The sequence below is a fragment of a genome, unplaced genomic scaffold, assembly GCF_019419815.1.
Source record: "Pyrus x bretschneideri cultivar Hongxiangsu unplaced genomic scaffold, Pyrus_bretschneideri_v1 Contig33, whole genome shotgun sequence".
NCBI lineage: Eukaryota > Viridiplantae > Streptophyta > Magnoliopsida > Rosales > Rosaceae > Pyrus > Pyrus x bretschneideri.
In genome coordinates this window covers 3,393,445-3,413,567 of record NW_025999646.1, presented here as the reverse complement: position 1 = coordinate 3,413,567, position 20,123 = coordinate 3,393,445, and the positions used below count along the sequence as shown (strand labels likewise).

The 20,123-nt window shown below is 38.7% G+C and overlaps 2 pseudogenes; one reads left to right on the top strand and one right to left on the bottom strand.

Moving 5' to 3' along the window:
* Positions 1–4,295: 4,295 nt before the first annotated feature.
* LOC103941959 lies at positions 4,296–5,904 on the top strand (annotated as a pseudogene).
* A 4,216-nt stretch (positions 5,905–10,120) lies between these two features.
* On the bottom strand, positions 10,121–16,894 carry LOC125480369 (annotated as a pseudogene).
* Between the last annotated feature and the right edge of the window lie 3,229 nt (positions 16,895–20,123).

Sequence of the window (20,123 nt, the reverse complement as noted above, 5' to 3'; positions counted from 1 at the left end):
TTTTTCCGCAGATTCCAGTGCCTATTCCTTCTACATTGTTCTGTGATAACTTGTATGTCATTGCTCTTACATGTAATCCAGTCATGCATCAAAGGACAAAGCATATAGAGATTGATGTTCACTTTGTCAGGTAAAGAGTTGCTAAACAACTTTTACACATGCAATTTGTCTCATCAAATGAACAGTTTGATGATATCTTGACAAAAGAATCATCTAGACCATTTTTTCATACACATTGCTGCAATCTCAGGTTTGGTGCTTCCTCTCCTGAGCTTGATAAGGGATGATGACAATATAGGATCAATGGATGCATAAAGTGCCATGTGTCAGTAGATTAGGGAATCTGTTATAAGGCTATTAAGATTGTTTTAAGGTTGTTGAGTAGACTTAGTTACTAAGAAAGCAGATATATATCCAAATGTACTCTTTGTAATTCACTACTGAAAATATACGGAACATTTTCTTCCTCTTCAAGCTTCCTCTTTCCCTCTACAATCTCTCTTACTATTCTTCATGTCTGCAAACATTATCTGTTTCTTTACATAAATACCACGAAGATATTTATTAAGTATCCGAATTGGGGAATTCATGACATAATCAAACAATTTCTTTCTCCGGACCCTTTGAGAATAGGAGTAGGATTGTCTTCCTTCTTTTTTTCCCTCCCCTTCCCTCCCCTCCCCTCCCCTCCTATTTGAATGGTTACGGTTAGGCCATGTCAACATCTTATAAAAAAAAAATCAGGTAAAAAGAATTTTCTCATACCGTTGACTTTTCCTTATAAAAAAATGACATAATCAAAGAATGCAGAAGAACAAAAAATAAATATTGAAGTCACATTGAGCTAATAAATAATTTTCTACCACAATATATTTGCTAGTAAAAATGTTCATCAAAGGAGATACTACGAAGACGCTTGATCGTATTTCATATTGTTTGTTGACTCACTTGCAAGTTAAATTTTCTAAAACTAACGGTTGCAATTAGTTTTGAGTGCTACCTGGATTACTTTGTTGTATCCATTCCCATTCCATCCATCGTTCTTGATTTCTTTACACCAAGATGAGAAGCCGTTGTTGTATGTATGAAGTGTTGTGTTACTATGGCTTCTGTTTATTCAAATAGAGTTTTGCTTGGTTAAATGTTGATAAAATGGAATAATATAGTACATTGAATAATGTATAATCTATTTTTTAGAAAAATAAGTAGATATATAAATTTTACTTTGTTAAAAAAGTATGTACAATATAATTATTAGTTCGTAAAATGAGAAACTTACAATGTACAATATTTAAAGAAATAAGAAATACCTTGACAAGGGTTTAGAGTTTAGAATTTAAGAATGATTCACCATTTTTTGCCTTCTAGCTTTATATATAAATTAATCAGTAATTTTTTCCTTAATTCCAAGACTTTTTTCTTTTTTTTTTTTTTTTTTTGGGTCAAAGCTTCATTCCAAGACTAGGTTTATATAGAAATTTAACGCATTACAAACACGACAAGTTTTTGTACATGGTATTCCTCGTATAGCCTTGTACAAATGCTGGTAGTCCACAAACGTAAATCAAATACAAAACTTCGAACACCACATGGTACATTTGGAATGGACAACACATTCTAAACGCACAAAACGTATCGTTTCAACTAAAATTTATTATGTTTAAAGCATGAATGATAAAATCCAATTCTCAATTCCCTATTCAACCTGCAAGTAACACTGAGAGATAGGGAAGAAAGGGGAAGGAGGGAAGAGAAGGAGCAGTGCTCCAATATTTTTTTGTATTTTGATTTCGTTTTGTAAAATTTGTTCTTATCTTTTACCTCCAGAGCATGAGCTCATACATGACTGTCCACTCAAACAGCAGGCTATGACTAATCACTCACTAATAGTTATTATTTAATCTGCTAATGTATCACACTGATTGTGGTCAAGGTATTAACAGGGACATAACAATGAAGAAATTAAGTGATGTGAAATACGTGTGGTTGATGAGCTTCACACATAAATTGATTTATTTTGATACCATGAAGGACGTTGGCGTTCTATCATAAAATTATTTGAAAGTAAGGAAATTTTTTGAAATGTCCTATGAACTTGTACGTATTTTTCAATTTATTATATCAATTAAGCAATTTGTCATATCAACTTTATGAAATCATTAATTTGTCATCTCTCCCTAACTTCGTTAAGTTTTCCATCCAATATAAGTGACTTGTGTTTAGGGTTATTCGGTCATTTTAATACCTTACTTCCCTTTTATTAAGTTATATTTGACAAAAAACTGTAGGGTTTATCAGGCAATGAAACAATATTTTTTTATATGATAGCAATGAAATGATCATGCAATGCACTCTCTTATGGTTATTCCAAATATGCTTGCATTTTAGCATGTCACTAAGACATAATTTCATACGGGCTCTATAAATGAGAAACATGTTGACGTTTTGTGGCATAAATGGAGTTGTAGATGCATATGTGCTAAAGAAAAGTAAAAAAATGAAGTGTTTGTATTAAAGAAAAGTAAAATACATTTGAAAAGATGTTAAAATGACCTAAATAACCCTGAAAACAAGTCTTGTGTGAGGCACTTGACTTATATTGGAAAGAAAATTTAACGGGAGTTAGGATGAAATGATAAATTAATGATTTTGTAAAGTTGGTATGACAAATTGCTTAAAATTTTAGTTTATATAACAAATTGAAAAATATGAATAGGTTCATATGACGTTTCAAAAATTTTCCCTTGAAAGTATCAAAAGTAGCCTAATTCCTTAAACACATATAAGGTCTCTTATATTCTCAACGTGGGAACTCATACTCTCAATATTTTAAGAGCAATGTAGGTTGATGCATGGAATAAAAATTCTTTCAAAGTTATGAAAAAGAGTGAAAATTCTAAAATATATTAATGTATAACATACATTTTTAAATTTAACAGTTAGATACAATGACGGAGCCAAAATTTTATGTGTGTTTTTGTTGTTGTTTGGGGGGGGGGGGGGGGGGGGGCGCGGGCCGTGGGTTCGCGCGCGCGCGTAGGCACAACATATAAACATTGAATGATGAACAACTTGTGCAAATCAAGGAATAACGTAAGCTTGCTTAAATGGTGCGAGAGGGTCAGGCCCACCTACAATCTATGTCTGGCTCCGGCCCTGGTTAAATACATGTGCCAAAGAATTTCACCAAATTTAAACACTGTTAAATTTTCTTCTCAGGCCATCTTTGCTATCTCCACTCCAAATATTGCTCAAAAAAAAATCCTACTTCTTGGGCACTCTAATCTCATTCAGCTATTTAAATCCACCTATGTCCACTCTTCCAATAACTCCACCTTGCTTGCAGGATGACATGCCGTTTCTAACATGAATAGAAGTTGCAGGTATTCAGGAATGTATTGAGCAAAGTAGGAGGAGAAGGCGCGCTTGAAAGTTTGAACATGATCGATGTTGTTCAACGTCTAGGTATAGATTACCACTTTCGAAGAACAAATTGACCTAATCATATCTATCAGCTCATGGCCTTTCTCATCAACAAAATGACCTTCATGAAGTTGCCCTTCGGTTCTGGCTACTCAGACAACATGGTCACTTCATGTCCGAGGGTGAGTATAACTAAAATTTTGGTAACAATTTGTTTCGTATATTTACGTAGTATTGTAGATTGATATTCAGTATCAGTCAATCACTCCCAATTATAACTTTTGTTATTAATAGATGTGTCAACAACTTGAAGGAAAGGGAAGGAAGCGTTTTAAGAAAATGTTAATTAGTTAAGAGGTCAAGGGATTGATGTATGAAGCTTCACAGCTAAGCATGGAAGCAGAAGATGCACTTGATGAAGCTGGAAAATTGAGTAGTGATCTCCTAAATAGATCATTGTCCTATCTTGGTCCTCATCAGGCCAGAGTTGTGGGGAACACACTGGAGTACCCCCATCACAAAAGCTTGGCCACTTTTTTTTGTTGCTAATTCCCTAGCTGGCATGAACAATAGATGGCCAAATATGCTACAGGATGTGGCAAAACGGATTTTAATTAGGTTCAGTCTTTACGTCAGAAGGAGATATTCAAATTTTCAAAGTTAACTGACATCGTGCATTTAACAGCACTTCTTAAAAATGCGGTCCAATTTATCATCAGCCATGTTGTGCACATATTTACAAGGTCGAAGTACTAACAATATCACCAATATCAAGAATACATCCGCATGTAAACAATACGGTTAACTGCACTGTAGAAATCCTAATTTGTCTGTTTATTTCATCCAACAAATTAATTAGGCGGTGGAAAGAGATGGGACTGCCTAGGAACTGTAGTTTGCGCTCAACAGATCCAAACTTGTAAGATGAGAGGATTCAGCTCACAAAACCATTTATTGATGACATTTTCGATGTACGAGACGCTTGATGAACTTACTCTCTTCACTGAGGCCGTCAATATGTAAACAATAAAATGTCCTGTACTTTCTTAATTGGCTTCACCAGTTTTCACCGTGAATTGATCAGTAAATGTTATAGAACACTTAAACCGGACTACATGAACATATATTTAATGGCTCTTTACAATATGACGAATGAAATCAGCTGCAAATTCTATCAAAAGCATGGGTGGTACCCATTACATTCGTTTAAGGAGGTAATAGATTAAACCGGATTAGTGTCATGAAATTTAATTACTAGTTTGTTCAAGAAAAGGTTTAACAGATAGTTAATTCTACTATCACGTGCAGTGGGGGAATTCTGTGCAATGCATTTTTAGCAGAAGCAAAACGGTTCAAATCCGGGCACTTGCCGAAGGCGGAAGACTACTTTAAGAATGGTATTGTTTCTTCTGGGGTTAGTGTGATGATGGTCATAGATTCTTTCTCTTGGGTCAAGGTACAATGAAAGTGTGGAGCCATTGAATGAAACTCCAGAAATTGCATCTTCCACAGCAGCAATTCTTCGGCTTTTGGGAGGATTTGGGAAGCGCCTAGGTGATTATATATATAATCAGATTCAAATAAAAAACGTTACATAGAGTAAACATCTTGTTCATATCTCTCAAAATGTGCATAGTTTGACTGAAGGATGAGAAACAGGATCAGCACGAAGGGTCATACATACGACGCTACTTAGATGAAAATCCAGGTTCTTCAGTGGAGGAAGCACAAGAAGATACTGTAAATATGATTTAAGAAGAATGGAAGCAGCTAAACAAAGATTTGGTGTCTCCTAATTACCCTTGTCCAGCGACATTCACCACGGCTTCCCTTAATCTTGCAAGAATGGCCCTGTTAATGTGTCACTACGATGATGACCAACACCTTCCACCTCTTGAGGCGTATTTGAAATCTATGCTGTACTAAAATCTGTGTAATAATAACTATTCAACACTGACATTGAAGGAATATTTGAAGCTTGCACAAATTTAACTATAAAATTTAGAAGGGTCTAGCAATAAAAGCACAAACATTTCGACATGCGAAAAGAAACAAACAACAACAGAAGTACATTATTCCTCTGAAGGCAACTGCAAATTGTAACGCAGCTATGTATTTGTGTTGGAAATTCAAATAAAAACAGGCTGTAAAAGGTTGCTGCTAGCTGGTAGTTTCTTTACAGGTTGTATCCACACATGCTGCAACTACAAAGACTAAAGTTTCCTCCATGTGCTAGCTGAAAGTGTGTTGAAAGACAGCAGAGAGCTGCTGTGTGCAAGCTGTCCAAAGTTCACATGATCTGTTTGCATGTGTTGTCTTGTTGTTTATTCATTTTCTGCTTGTATAAATAAGCCTCCTTGCTAGGCTTTAGAATTATCCCATCCGAATCCCACTTCCAGTTGTGAAGAAGCTTGTAAGCTTTCTTATTCCATCAGTTTGTAAACCTTTTGTCATATATCAAAGTCCAAGTGTTTTGCCAAAGCTTGTTGCTTCCCTCCTTTCTCTATTTCTTTCTTTGTCCAATTTTATTGAGAGTGCAAAGTGAGAGGTGTGATAGAGTTTGTAAACTTATCAACCACATATTTTGGTATTGAGTAAGCAAACTCCGGTGAATACCAACAATTGGTATCAGAGCCAGAATACCATTCTGGCAAGTGCAGTAGCTATGGCGTCCAATTTAGTGCAACTCCAAGTTCCCACATTGAAGAAAGAAAATTATGAAAGATGGTGCATCCAATTCAAGGCATTGTTTGGATCACAGGAGCTATGGGAAGTTGTCAGTAGTGGGTATGTTGTACCCACTGCCGAGCAAGAAGCCGTATATACTGCGGATCAAAGGAACACTCTCAAGGACTTACGAAAGAAGGACCAAAAGGCGCTGTATCTTCTATACCAGGGTTTGGAAGATTCAACGTTCGAGAAGGTTGCAGAAGCAACAACAAGCAAGCAAGTATGGGATACACTCAGTACAATCTACAAAGGAGTAGATCAAGTCAAGAAAGTGAGGTTACAGTCACTTCGAGCAGATTTTGAAACTGCTCACATGAATGAAGGGGAGAGCATCTCCGACTATCACTCAAGGCTCATTGTGATAGTAAATCAGATGAGGAGAAATGGCGAGAGACTCGATGAAGTACGAGTTGTGGAGAAGATACTCCGGTCACTCACATCTAAGTTTGAGCATGTGGTGACTGCCATTGAGGAATCCAAGGATTTGGAGGTGATGAGCGCAGAGGAGCTACTAGGATCCCTCCTAGTTCACGAGCAACGCATTCAGAAGAATGCAAACCCCACAACGCTAGAGCAAGCTTTGGAGTCAAAGTTGAATATTGACAAACCAAATGGAGGTCGTGGGCAGTGGAACTCACGTCGTGGGAGTTCATCTAACCGTAGCCGAGGACGAGCTCGAGGAAGAGGTCGAGGCTATGCACAAAATCGAGGTCAGTCTCAGGAGTGGAGATCTACTCGAGGAAAGGCGCATATCCAGTGTCACAGTTGCAAGCAGTATGGACATTATGCAAATGAATGTTCATATAAAAATGGTGAGCATGTCAACATGGCAGAATCAAGTGGAAATGCTGGTGAAGAACTTACAGTCTTACTAGCACACCATGATATCAGTAGCCAACAAGATGTCTGGTATTTAGACTCTGGTGCAAGCAACCACATGTGTGGAAAGAAGGAGTTTTTTGCCGAACTAAAAGATGGGGCCTATGGATCTGTAAGTCTTGGTGACTCCTCAAAGTTGCCAGTTGAAGGCAAAGGGAAGATCAAGATCATCCAGAAGGATGGTAAAGAAGAATACATCTCCGATACCTACTACATACCAGGTATGAAGAGCAACATTCTAAGCATTGGTCAACTGCTCCAGAAAGGGTACATTATACATATGGAGAATATGTTTCTCACTCTCAGAAATGCAAGGAGAAAACTTATTGCACATGTTCAAATGTCAAAGAACCGAATGTTCCCGTTGAAGTTGAACACAAAGATTGGGAGTTGCAACATCGGTGTAATGGAAGATGAGTCATGGAAATGGCACCTTCGATTTGGCCATCTTCATTTCAATGGCCTAAAGTTGCTGTCAAGTGGAGGAATGGTTCGTGGTCTACCCCAAATTGAAGCCACACGCCAAGTATGTGAAGGTTGTGTGCTTGGCAAGCAAGCACGACTATCGTTCCCTGTTGGTGATACATGGAGAGCAAAGGCACCACTGCAGTTGGTGCACACAGATATATGTGGTCCATTGGATCCCATGTCTTATGGAGGTAATATGTATTTTATTACTTTCATTGATGATTTTAGTAGGAAGACTTGGGTTTACTTTCTCAAGGAGAAGTCGGCTGCCCTAAGAATCTTCAAGGAGTTCAAGGCACTCACAGAGGCTGAAAGCAACCACAAGCTTGTGGCTGTGAGATCAGATAGAGGTGGAGAGTACACCTCCAATGCTTTCCAAGCATACTGCAAGGAGCAAGGAATTAGGCATCAACTTACTGCTGCCTATACCCCACAGCAAAATGGGATAGCCGAAAGAAAGAATCGAACCATCCTTGACATGACAAGGTCCATGCTTAAGGAGAAGAATTTTCCAAAAGAGTTATGGGTAGAAGCTGTAGCTTGTTCGATTTATTTGTTAAATCGATGTCCAACAAAGAGTGTCAAGAGGATGACACCACAAGAGGCTTGGAGTGGATACAAGCCGAATGTTACACACCTACGAATTTTTGGGTGTGTTGCATATGCTCAAGTTCCAGAAGCCAAGAGGAGGAAACTTGATGATAGAGGTGAGAAGTGTGTGTTTGTGGGCTATAGTGAAGAGTCCAAGGCGTACAAGCTCTACAACCCACTAACTGGCAAACTAGTGGTTAGTAGAGATGTCATCTTCAGTGAGGAAGAGACATGGAAGTGGAACAACAAAGAAGTCAGTAAAGAGAAGATCGTCTCCACTGATTTTGAAGAACCAGAAGTTGTACCACCTATTGAGCAACAGCCTGCTCAAACAATCACAACAACTCCAGTGCACAGAATTGCAAGGAGTGGTCCTACATCTAGTGAAGAAAGCAGCTCCTCAACTCCAGTGAGGTTAAGGAGTCTCACAGAGATTTATGGACAAGAAGAAGAAGAAACCAATTTTTTCTGCTTCTATGCAGACCACGAGCCTCTCTCATTCAATGAAGCTGTGGAAGAAAATTGTTGGAAAAAAGCCATGGAAGAAAAGATCCATGCCATCGAGAAGAATGACACTTGGGAGTTAACAAAGCTCCCACCAAATCAGAAGGTTATTGGTGTTAAGTGGGTGTACAAGATCAAACGCACTGCAGATGGGAGTGTAGATCGGTACAAATCAAGGCTTGTAGCAAAGGGCTACAAACAGAAGTATGGAGTGGACTATGATGAAGTCTATGCTCCAGTTGCAAGACTTGACACGGTAAGATTACTAATCTCTCTTGCCGCTCAGCATAAATGGAAAATTTATCAATTAGATGTCAAGTCAGCCTTCCTTAATGGAGTTCTTGAGGAAGAAGTGTACGTGGAACAACCAGAAGGCTTCCAAGTACAAGGAGAAGAAGAAAAGGTGTATCGTTTGAAGAAGGCTTTGTATGGCCTCAAGCAAGCACCACGAGCTTGGAACTCAAGGATTGATAACTACCTTCACCAAAATGGATTTCAGAAATGTCCATACGAGCATTCAGTTTACATGAAGAATGGTGAAAAAGGGGAGTTCTTAATTATTTGTCTCTATGTAGATGACTTGTTGTTTACAGGAAACAATGAAGCAATGTTCTGTGAGTTCAAGCAATCCATGTTCAGTGAATTCGAGATGACTGACAATGGATTAATGTCATACTTTCTCGGCATAGAAGTGAAGCAAGGAAGTGACGGTATCTACATCTCTCAACAAAAGTACATGAGAGATATATTGGAGAAATTCAATATGGACAAGTGCAATATTGTCAACACTCCAGTTGCAACTGGATTGAAGCTGTCCAAGGAAGGAGAAGGTGAGTTTGTAAACTCAACCGTGTACAAAAGCTTGGTTGGAAGCCTAAGGTACCTTACAATCACAAGACCTGATATAGTTTATGGTGTTGGACTCGTGAGTCGATACATGGAAACACCAAGGGAGTCTCATTGGCTGGCCGCCAAGAGAATTTTGAGGTACATAAGAGGTACTCTAAACTATGGTCTATTTTATAATTTTGGTGAAGATGCAAAATTATTTGGTTATTTAGATAGTGATTGGGGAGTTGACCAAGATGAAAGGAAAAGCACAACTGGCTATGTGTTTTTTCTAGGATCAACAGCTTTCTCATGGACTTCAAAGAAGCAATCAATTGTTGCTTTGTCATCATGTGAAGCCGAGTATGTTGCTGTAGCCTCAACCGTGTGTGAGGCAATTTGGTTAAGAAATCTGTTGAAGTCAGTGTGTCATCCACAAGTGGAATCGACTGTGATTCATGTGGATAACGTGTCTGCAATCAAACTTGCAAAGAATCCTGTTCAACATGGAAGGAGCAAGCACATTGATACCAGGTTCCATTTTCTAAGGGACCATGTGAAGCAAAAGACAATTGAGCTTGTCTATTGTCACACAAAGGAACAAGTGGCTGACATCTTCACTAAGCCATTACCAGTTGAATCATTCAGGTTATTGCGTGAAATGCTAGGCATGAAGGCATTTTGATTTGAGGGGGCATGTTGGAAATTCAAATAAAAACAGGCTGTAAAAGGTTGCTGCTAGCTGGTAGTTTCTTTACAGGTTGTATCCACACATGCTGCAACTACAAAGACTAAAGTTTCCTCCATGTGCTAGCTGAAAGTGTGTTGAAAGACAGCAGAGAGCTGCTGTGTGCAAGCTGTCCAAAGTTCACATGATCTGTTTGCATGTGTTGTCTTGTTGTTTATTCATTTTCTGCTTGTATAAATAAGCCTCCTTGCTAGGCTGTAGAATTATCCCATCCGAATCCCACTTCCAGTTGTGAAGAAGCTTGTAAGCTTTCTTATTCCATCAGTTTGTAAACCTTTTGTCATATATCAAAGTCCAAGTGTTTTGCCAAAGCTTGTTGCTTCCCTCCTTTCTCTATTTCTTTCTTTGTCCAATTTTATTGAGAGTGCAAAGTGAGAGGTGTGATAGAGTTTGTAAACTTATCACCCACATATTTTGGTATTGAGTAAGCAAACTCCGGTGAATACCAACAATTTGTGTTCCCAAGCCTCACAATCTTCTTTGCGTCATTGATCCTGGAAGCGTTAGGTAGCCCATCCACCAGTCTGCACTCTGGAGTAACTCCACATCCACAAGGAGACGCCTTTTGAAAATTTCCTCGCCGAGTTCAAAGGCTATTTCCAAATCACCCCTCTCGCAAACAAAAGGAACAAGAGCCTGTGGAAAGTCCATTTTTGCAGAGCACAACTACTCTTCACCAGTTCACGATACCACTGTTTAGCTTCTTCCAATGTACCCTCATTAACAAATCCCTTGATCAAGGCATTGAAGCTTAACACATCAGGTTTACTTCCTTGTTCCTCATTTCCTCGAATAATTCAACCGCCTCGTAGTTTTCTTCTCCGAAGCCAATCCCAACAACCTGGCATTGTAGCTCCTAACATCAGGGACAACATTCTTCATTCGACTCCATATCTTCTCGGCTGCCAAAAACTGACCATTCGCAAACAACCCATTCATGATCGTGTTGAATGTGATCATATCCGACTCAACACCCTTCTTCTCCATCTCAACGACCATCGAAACCGCCGCCTTGATCACAGTATTACACGACACCACATCTGGTTCAATTGAAAACTTCTGAGAGACCCCTCTGAAAACCTCATCAACCTTGTCAAATGTCTTGGAGTTAACACAAGCACTCAAGAGGGCATTAAAAGGACAAGACGGTGCGCTCACAGTTTTTCTCAGGCATTTCGTCAAACACCGGGATTCTCGAACATGCCAGATTTCCCGTAAAGCGTAACCAGTCGGACAGCGAATCCCTCGTTGGAGAGGTCCGTGTTAGAAGTTGGTATAGAATCCGAGAAGGGTTCCTAACTGATGTGGGAGTTCTAGTCGTAATAGGTATGGGAAACTTGGACGCAAGTTTCAGATAAGGTTTAGGATTCCAACTCAGTTTAGGATTAGGTTTTTTTGTTAGTATAAAAGGGTCCTTAACGTTAGGGTACAAGTGGGATGGATATAGTGTGTGAGAGACTTGTGATACAAGAAAACTATTTTGTATGTGTGAGTGTTCTTGTATTCCTTTATATCAATAAGAAAGGTTTGCTTCCGTTGTTCAAGTTTTGCGTCATTGGTTTTTGGTTTGATAGAAGAGAGTAAGTTACAACAAGTGGTATCAAGAGCATTAGGTTGCGAGGTCAAATCAAAGCAATGACAAAAACTGAAAGTGGAGATGATAGGGGTACTGAGGTAACCAAGACTTCGGTGCAAAGTGCTCGGTTTGAGATCGAGAAATTCATTGGGACAAATAACTTCGCTATGTGGCAGTGCGAAGTAAAGGATGTACTGATTCAACAAGGTTTACTGGTGGTGCTTCAAGACATGCCTATAACAATGAAGAAGGAGGAATGGCAGCGGCTGAATGCACATGCATGTTCCACGATTAGACTATGTCTTGGAAAAGCACAAAAATATGGTGTAATGAATATCTCATCAGCTAGAGAACTATGGGATACGCTGGAATCAAAGTACTTGAAGAAAAGTGCAGAAAACAGACTTTATCTTAAGAGTAAATTGTATCGTTTTCAGTATAAGGAAGGAACGAAGATGATTGACCATCTTGAAGAATTTAACAAGATGATTGCTGAACTTCTGAACCTAGAAGAGACAATCAAAGATGAAGATAAAGCGTTGATTCTGATGAATTCCCTACCTGAATCATACGAGTCGTTTGTTACGACATGGATTTATGGTAGAGAAACTCTTAAGTTTGATGAAATCTCAAGTGCAGTGATGAATCACGAAGTCCGCAATTTAGACAGACAAGAGAGAAACAATTCCGAAGCACTAATGGTAAGAGGAAGATCAAAGGAAAGAAGACCAGCAACTAAGAAGAAAAGCAAGTCTCGTTCGAGGGGTGCCTCAAGCAACAGAAAGTTTCTCGATAAAGATGAGTGCGCCTTCTGTCATGAGAAAGGGCACTGGAAAAAGGATTGTCCTAAAATCAAAGCCAAGAACAAAGAAAAGAAATATGAAGACTCAGAGGCAAACATTGTCGAGGCTGACAATGAAGATTTCGTCTGTGCCCTAACTGCATCAGACGGAATAAATTATATGAATCACTGGGTGCTTGATACTGGATGCACGCATCATATGACCTCTCAACGTCATTGGTTTTCTTCGTTCAAAACTCTCACTGGAATGGTATATATGGGGGATGATAATCCATGTGCAACGAAAGGAATTGGTAGTGTTAAAATCAGACACCATGATGGTGTAGTCCGAGAGCTACAAGGGGTGAGATATGTCCCAAATCTTAAGAAGAATTTAATCTCGCTTGGAACTCTTGAAGATCAAGGTTGTAAATTCTACTCAGAAAAACAAACATTGAAGGTTGCAAGAGGAGCATTAGTGATAATGAAAGCGCCAAGAAGGGGTTTGCTTTATTTGTTAGAAGGCACCACTATTGAATCTCCGATGGCTATGGTAGCAGCAAGTGATCAAACTGATACATCTTGTCTATGGCATATGAGACTAGGGCACGTGGGAAACAAGGCATTGCAAGGATTGATTAAACAAGGGGTCCTAGAGGGAGCCAAAAGTGGGAAGATCGACTTTTGTGAACATTGCATCCTTGGCAAACAAACCAAAGTAAGTTTTGGCACGGCAATACATCAAACGGAGGGTATCCTGGATTATGTACACTCAGATGTCTGGGGGCCTGCGAAGAATGAATCCCTAGGAGGAAAGAGATGGTTCGTATCCTTCATTGATGATTATTCACGAAGAGCATGGATCTATATGATGAAGCACAAACATGAGGTGCTGGATATTTTCTTAGAATGGAAAAACACAGTCGAAAGGAAGACTGGAAAAAAATTGAAAGTCTTAAGAAGTGATAATGGGGGAGAGTATACGTCTGATCCCTTCTTTGAATCCTGCAAAAAGGAAGGTATAACACGACATTTCAGTGTTAGAGAAACTCCCCAGCAGAACGGAATTGCAGAACGATTGAATCGAACACTGTTAGAAAAAGTCAGATGTATGCTGTCACAAGCAAAGCTGCATAAACGTTTTTGGGCAGAAGCATTGAGTTATGCATGTCACATCCTGAATCGTCTTCCTTCTTCAGCCTTAAACGGAAAGACTCCAATGGAAGTATGGTCAGGACAAATTGCTCAAGATTATGACAGACTAAGGGTATTCGGGTGTGACGCTTATTACCATGTGAGAGAAAATAAATTAGACCCGAGAGCAAGGAAGGCTATCTTTCTAGGTTTTAACAGTGGCGTCAAGGGATTCAGATTATGGAGTACAGAACTCAAGAAGGTTGTAATAAGCAGAAATGTGACGTTTAATGAAACCCATATGCAACTAAGAGAAGATCGAAAGATTGTGCAAGAGGTGGAACTAGCAAAAGAACTAACTGAACATTCAAGAAATGAAGACAAACTCGACAATGAGGGTCAAATCAGTGTCGATCAAGAAGAAAAGCAAGAAGAGGACAGTATGATTAATGATGTACCAGATCAAGAAGATTGTATCGCCAAGAGAAAAGGAAAAAGAGAGGTTGGACTTCCTGCTAAATTCAGAGATTGCGTCTCCTGTATAGCCTATGCATTGCCTGTAATCGAGGTAGACATCCCTTCAGATTTCACAGAAGCATCAAGGAGTAAAGAAGCCAAAAATTGGCATGAAGCTATGGATGATGAGATGTTGTCACTAAAGAAGAACAAAACTTGGAATCTGGTGGAGCTACCTAAGGGAAGAAAGGCCATTGGATGCAAATGGGTGTATGCAAAGAAAGATGGAGTAAATAATGCAAGTTCAGTAAGGTTTAAGGCCAGATTAGTAGCAAAAGGCTACGCTCAGAAAGAGGGAATAGATTACAATGAAATCTTCTCCCCCGTGGTGAAACATTCATCCATTCGAATCCTCCTAGCACTGGTGGCACAGTTCGATCTCGAATTAGTACAATTGGACGTAAAAACTGCGTTTCTGCATGGAAATTTGGCTGAAGAAATTTACATATGTCAACCAGAAGGATACGAAGAGAAAGGGAAGGAGAATCTAGTATGCAAGCTCAACAAATCTCTATATGGTTTGAAGCAATCACCAAGGCAATGGTACTTGAGGTTCAACAAGGTTATGAAGGATTTTGGCTACACTAGAAGCCAATACGATCACTGTGTATATCACAAAAGAACAAGGAAAGGTACATATGTATATTTACTGATTTATGTAGATGATATGCTCATTGCCTCTAGTGATCAAACAGAAATCTCAAAACTCAAAACTCAGATGCAAAATGAGTTTGAGATGAAAGACCTTGGCGAGGCAAAGAAAATTTTAGGAATGGAAATCATACGGGATAGAAAGAAAGGGCTGGTGTGTTTATCACAGAAACAGTATGTGGAAAGATTGCTACACAAGTTTGGCATCCGTGATGAAACCAAACCTGTAAGTACACCTCTGGCCTCTCACTTCAAGATGAGCACGCAGTTATGTCCTAAGTCTGATGAAGAAAGGACTAAGATGAAGGACATTCCTTATTCTAGTTTGGTTGGAGGGTTGATGTATGCCATGGTGTGTACTCGACCTGATATTGCTCATGCAGTTGGATTGGTTAGTAGATTTATGCATAATCCTGGAAAAGTACATTGGGAAGCTGCTCGATGGATACTGCGGTATTTACATGGAACAAGGAGCACGGGAATTTGCTTTGAGCGGAATGAAAAAGGGATCGAGAAGTTCTCTATTGGATATGTAGACTCTGATTTCGCTAGTGACTTGGACAAACGAAGATCTACCACAGGATATGTGTTTACCATGGCGAATGGTCCTGTATGTTGGAGATCAATTCTGCAACCAACTGTTGCTTTATCAACTACAGAAGCTGAATATATGGCAATGGCAGAAGCAATTAAGGAAGCTATTTGGACACTGGGATTAATAGCAGATTTGGGGGTTGAACAACGCAAGATAGATGTGCATTGTGATAGTCAAAGTGCTATTTACTTAGCAAAGTATCAAGTGCATCATGCAAGAACCAAACATATAGATGTAAGATATCATTTTGTTCGGGAGATTATAGCTGAAGGCGAGATTCTTGTAAAGAAAATTGCTTCAGCCGATAATCCTGCAGATATGTTAACAAAGGTGGTTGGTGCATCAAAATTCAGTCATTGTCTGGGTTTAGTGCATGTCAGACAGGTTTGATACTTGGAAATGGTGGAGCGATGGAAGCAGAAGGAGTCTCGAGGCGGAGTTCTTACCAAGGTGGAGTTTGTTAGAAGTTGGTATAGAATCCGAGAAGGGTTCCTAACTGATGTGGGAGTTCTAGTCGTAATAGGTATGGGAAACTTGGACGCAAGTTTCAGATAAGGTTTAGGATTCCAACTCAGTTTAGGATTAGGTTTTTTTGTTAGTATAAAAGGGTCCTTAACGTTAGGGTACAAGTGGGATGGATATAGTGTGTGAGAGACTTGTGATACAAGAAAACTATTTTGTATGTGTGAGTGTTCTTGTATTCCTTTATATCAATAAGAAAGGTTTGCTTCCGTTGTTCAAGTTTTGCGTCATTGGTTTTTGGTTTGATAGAAGAGAGTAAGTTACAACAGTCCGCGTGCTGCTTCTCGTCCTCCAGGATCTCCTCGATCCACTCGAAGCGTTTTGCGGAGGCGAGACGGCGTACGGTGTCCTCGTAAATGGGAGTTTGGTACGGAAGCGATAGAGCTCGGATGATTTTTTGAACTTCTCAACGAGGCGTTTGAGGTTGCGCTCTTTGTAGAGGTCGGTGGAGATGGCGCCAATGCTCCTACTGCTAATGACGTTGGATTGGGTGGCGGTGCAGAAGGAGGGCTGGAGAACTCTAGAGAACGACATCCTCTCGGAGGTGACTTATACATGTATATGATTAAACCAATTTTATGCATCCAAAAACGCATTATAAGTTCTGTAACAAAAATTGGACTTTCTGTTTCACATTCAATTATTGTCGTTATTTGTTCTACGTACTCTTGACTCTTGAGCCTTTTCAAGACTAAAATTATAACTCATACATTGTTCTTCAACACTAACACATCAAGCTTCAGCAGTCGCATATGCATTGGAGCATCCTTATCACAAGAGCTTGACAAAACTAGAGTTCAGCATGGTTTAATCTCTAATTGTTTAGACTCGATTTAACACCATCGCCCGATATAATTAAGGCTGTCGGATGAAGAAAGGATTCCGGTTTTACACGTTAGATTTTGAGAGATTATTATTGTGATTTTGTCATGGTATTATTGCATTAGGATCAATCATGGCCGATGCCAGAAGATAGGCTGCTCAAGTTCAAATGAAGATCCCATGCAATCCTCTGGATAAGGATTGCTTTCGCTTGGTCGGTAAAGCTGGGATTAAAGATCCTCTGTTGTTTTATGGACTAATGTGACAAGGAACGTGAAAAGACTTCACCATGTTGTGCATAAGGGATGCTGATTGTGATTAAGATGGTACAATTTGTAATGACTTTTCAGACTGGGTTCATAGTGGACTAATGTGAAAAGGTCATGTCAAATTTTTTTTAATTATTTTATTATGTGGATCCCATTAATTCACTAATTATAGATCTTGAAAATGTATTTTAATTGATTTTTTTTTTAAATGCATCTTACATATATCATTTATAACAAAGAAACATATCGGTTGGAAAAAAAAAAGAAAATCTGACATTATCATGTTAGCCATCAAATTAACAATTAACATTTATATTTTGACATCTCCTTTAGAGATGCTCTTAGTTGTGTATGTAGGTGAAAAAGGACTATGCATGGAGTGGAATTAATACCAATAATCGAAAATGATCCTTTTCCTTTTTATAGTAAGTAGTCACTAGTCATTCGATGAAAATTTCAAAGTTGTACTTGTTTTTTTTTTAAAGTCTTGCCGGTCCGGTTTCCCGCAGCTTACCAAAAAACAAACGTGAGGGATCACAATAGTATTTGACGTGAGTCTCGTATGCATCGTGAAAATGTCTGAGGACCATGTACAATATTATGTGCCATTCCCAACTTTACTTAACAAAGTCCCAAAATTAGGTTTGCTAGGCCATCCCTATTTCCTGTAATTATAATCATGAGGAATTAACCATTAATCTTTTTTATTATCACTGATAAATTGTTGAAATTCTTGTGAAAATTCTTTTTAACGTTGTCCTTCACCTGACACACAAAAATAATGTTCGAATAACTTTATTTTAAAATGGTATAAGTAGTAGTTTAATTAAATTAATCAATAAATTCAAAGAAAAAACTTAAAACCAATAAATTATTGATGGACCATACTTAGCTCTTTCAGTTAGAAATGGTATATGAATATGCTCTCATACTATTTATTTTAAAAAAAAAAATTACACAATTATAATTCATGATGGAACCATATTTAGCCATTTTGGTTGAAAATGACCTTAGTAGTTAGTACCCAACTTTACTCATCATCTTCTGTCTAATTTGACTAATTTCAGTATTCCTACCATATCTCATATATTATCCTTTCAGCTAAAAGAACAAAAGGGGAATCCGCTGATGAACAACCACCCTAGCTAACTTGCTAACGAAAGTGCTAATGATCTTCCATCTTTAATAATCTCGCAAGGGAGAGTGCACTTAAACTAAAGGAAAAAAAAAATGGAGTCGTCAAAATGGAGCATTGAAACGTTTTTCTCAGTAGAAATGAAGGAAGAAAGAAGAATGGCCATACCAAAGTCATTATCATGTTAGGATGTGATTTGTCAATGAAAACGCAAATCGATAATGAAGAAAATTCAAACTCTCAACGTACAATTAACCGGCTCGATCATGCAGTGACCCCAACTTTTAGTACTTTTTTGAAAATTTATATATATATATATATATATATATATATTAATGCTAACGAAATCAAAATTTTAAACTAAATTTTGTAAATTAAATGATGTAAAAGTTTATTATTGGATTATTGCTAAGTGTCAATTAATTTGCTTATTTTCTTTTAATGATACATTATTTGGTTTGCAAATTTAATCTCTGTAGTATTATCCTTCTTTTCTTTTCTTTTTTTCTTTTATGAGGGACCATTAATTACTTGATTCATTGAATTGAGAATTGTACATACAAATTTATATATAGCAAATTGAACTGTCCATTTCAAATCATACATACATAGGCAGAAAAGTAAAAACTAAACTCCCGCCACATAAATTAATCGGTAACCAAACAAAGAAAAATTATGAGAGACTAGAACAAATCCAATTGAATTTTCATGCGAGTAATTGTAATTGAAAAAAAAATATATATATATATATTTAAGTGCCCAAAATTTGAGCTTTGCATCATATTCTGTTCTTCTAACACAAACAGTTTCTCGTCCGTTAGGTAATTTGTGACAGCCCGTCCCGAAAATATCGAAAACGTACGCGTGAAAAGACTATTTTGCCCCTAGTTCGATTTCTTTATGTTTATTTGTTGTTTTGGGTTTTGTTGGCATGCCTTGAGCCACACACACACTCCCACACTCCCTCAACCTTTTATCCCTTTCCCTGCACCCTATCCCGTGCCCAGTTTCTTCCCATTTCCCTTCCCATTCACTATTTACGTACGGACACACACCCAAATCCCATTAAACGTCCACAGATCGAGGGAACCAAGACCATATTCGAGTTCGTGAGGCTCGTATGAGTCCAACCATACCATTTTCAGGTAAGAACTCCATCGTTTTCATGTCGATTTCACGATGGCCGATTTGGGGTACTATTCATGCACACGTGATTTTTCACGTTTTAGGAAATTTGAAGCTTGTAGATAGCTTGGTGAGGTCCCAAGGAAGCTCGGAGTAGTTCGTTTGAAGGAATTGGATGTCGAGATCGTTGGTTTCGAAGTTGGCCGGAATTGGATAGATTTTACAGGTGAGATTCCATGGTTTTTAACCTTGAAAGTTGTATGGTTGTGTTCCTCTAGTTCTAGGCTTCATTTTGGTACCAAAATCATGAAATTTGGTTGAGAACGGCGGAGATATTGAAGTTTTAAGTTTTCGCGATTTTCCGGCGCCGGCGACGTAGCCAGAGGTTCACCGGGGAAGAAGACGGAATATTCCTGACGCCGTTGACGAAATCTGTCAAAACTGACGGAATATTCCTAACGGCGTCAGTTGACGCCGTCAGCGTGCCAGGCACGTGCCTGCACGTGGCTGGCGCGTGGGGGCGAGTGCGGCGGTGAAAAATTATTTTAAAAATATTGGGATGTTCGTGAGGTTGAGTAGATCCCGTTGGTGTATTCATACACCCCATTTGAGCATTGTATGAGAAATTATTTTCAAAGGTTGGTTTTGTGCTTTAAAATTAACGTTTTTATAGTTATTTCGCATACAGGTGAGACGTACCCCGAGGACGAGCGTGGTCACTCGAGGCAGGGAGGCTACGACCCTTCCACATACCAGTGAGTGGGCTTTTGGTTTTCCGTATATACCTATATACTTATATTTTCCCAGAAATTGATTTAAACGTTTA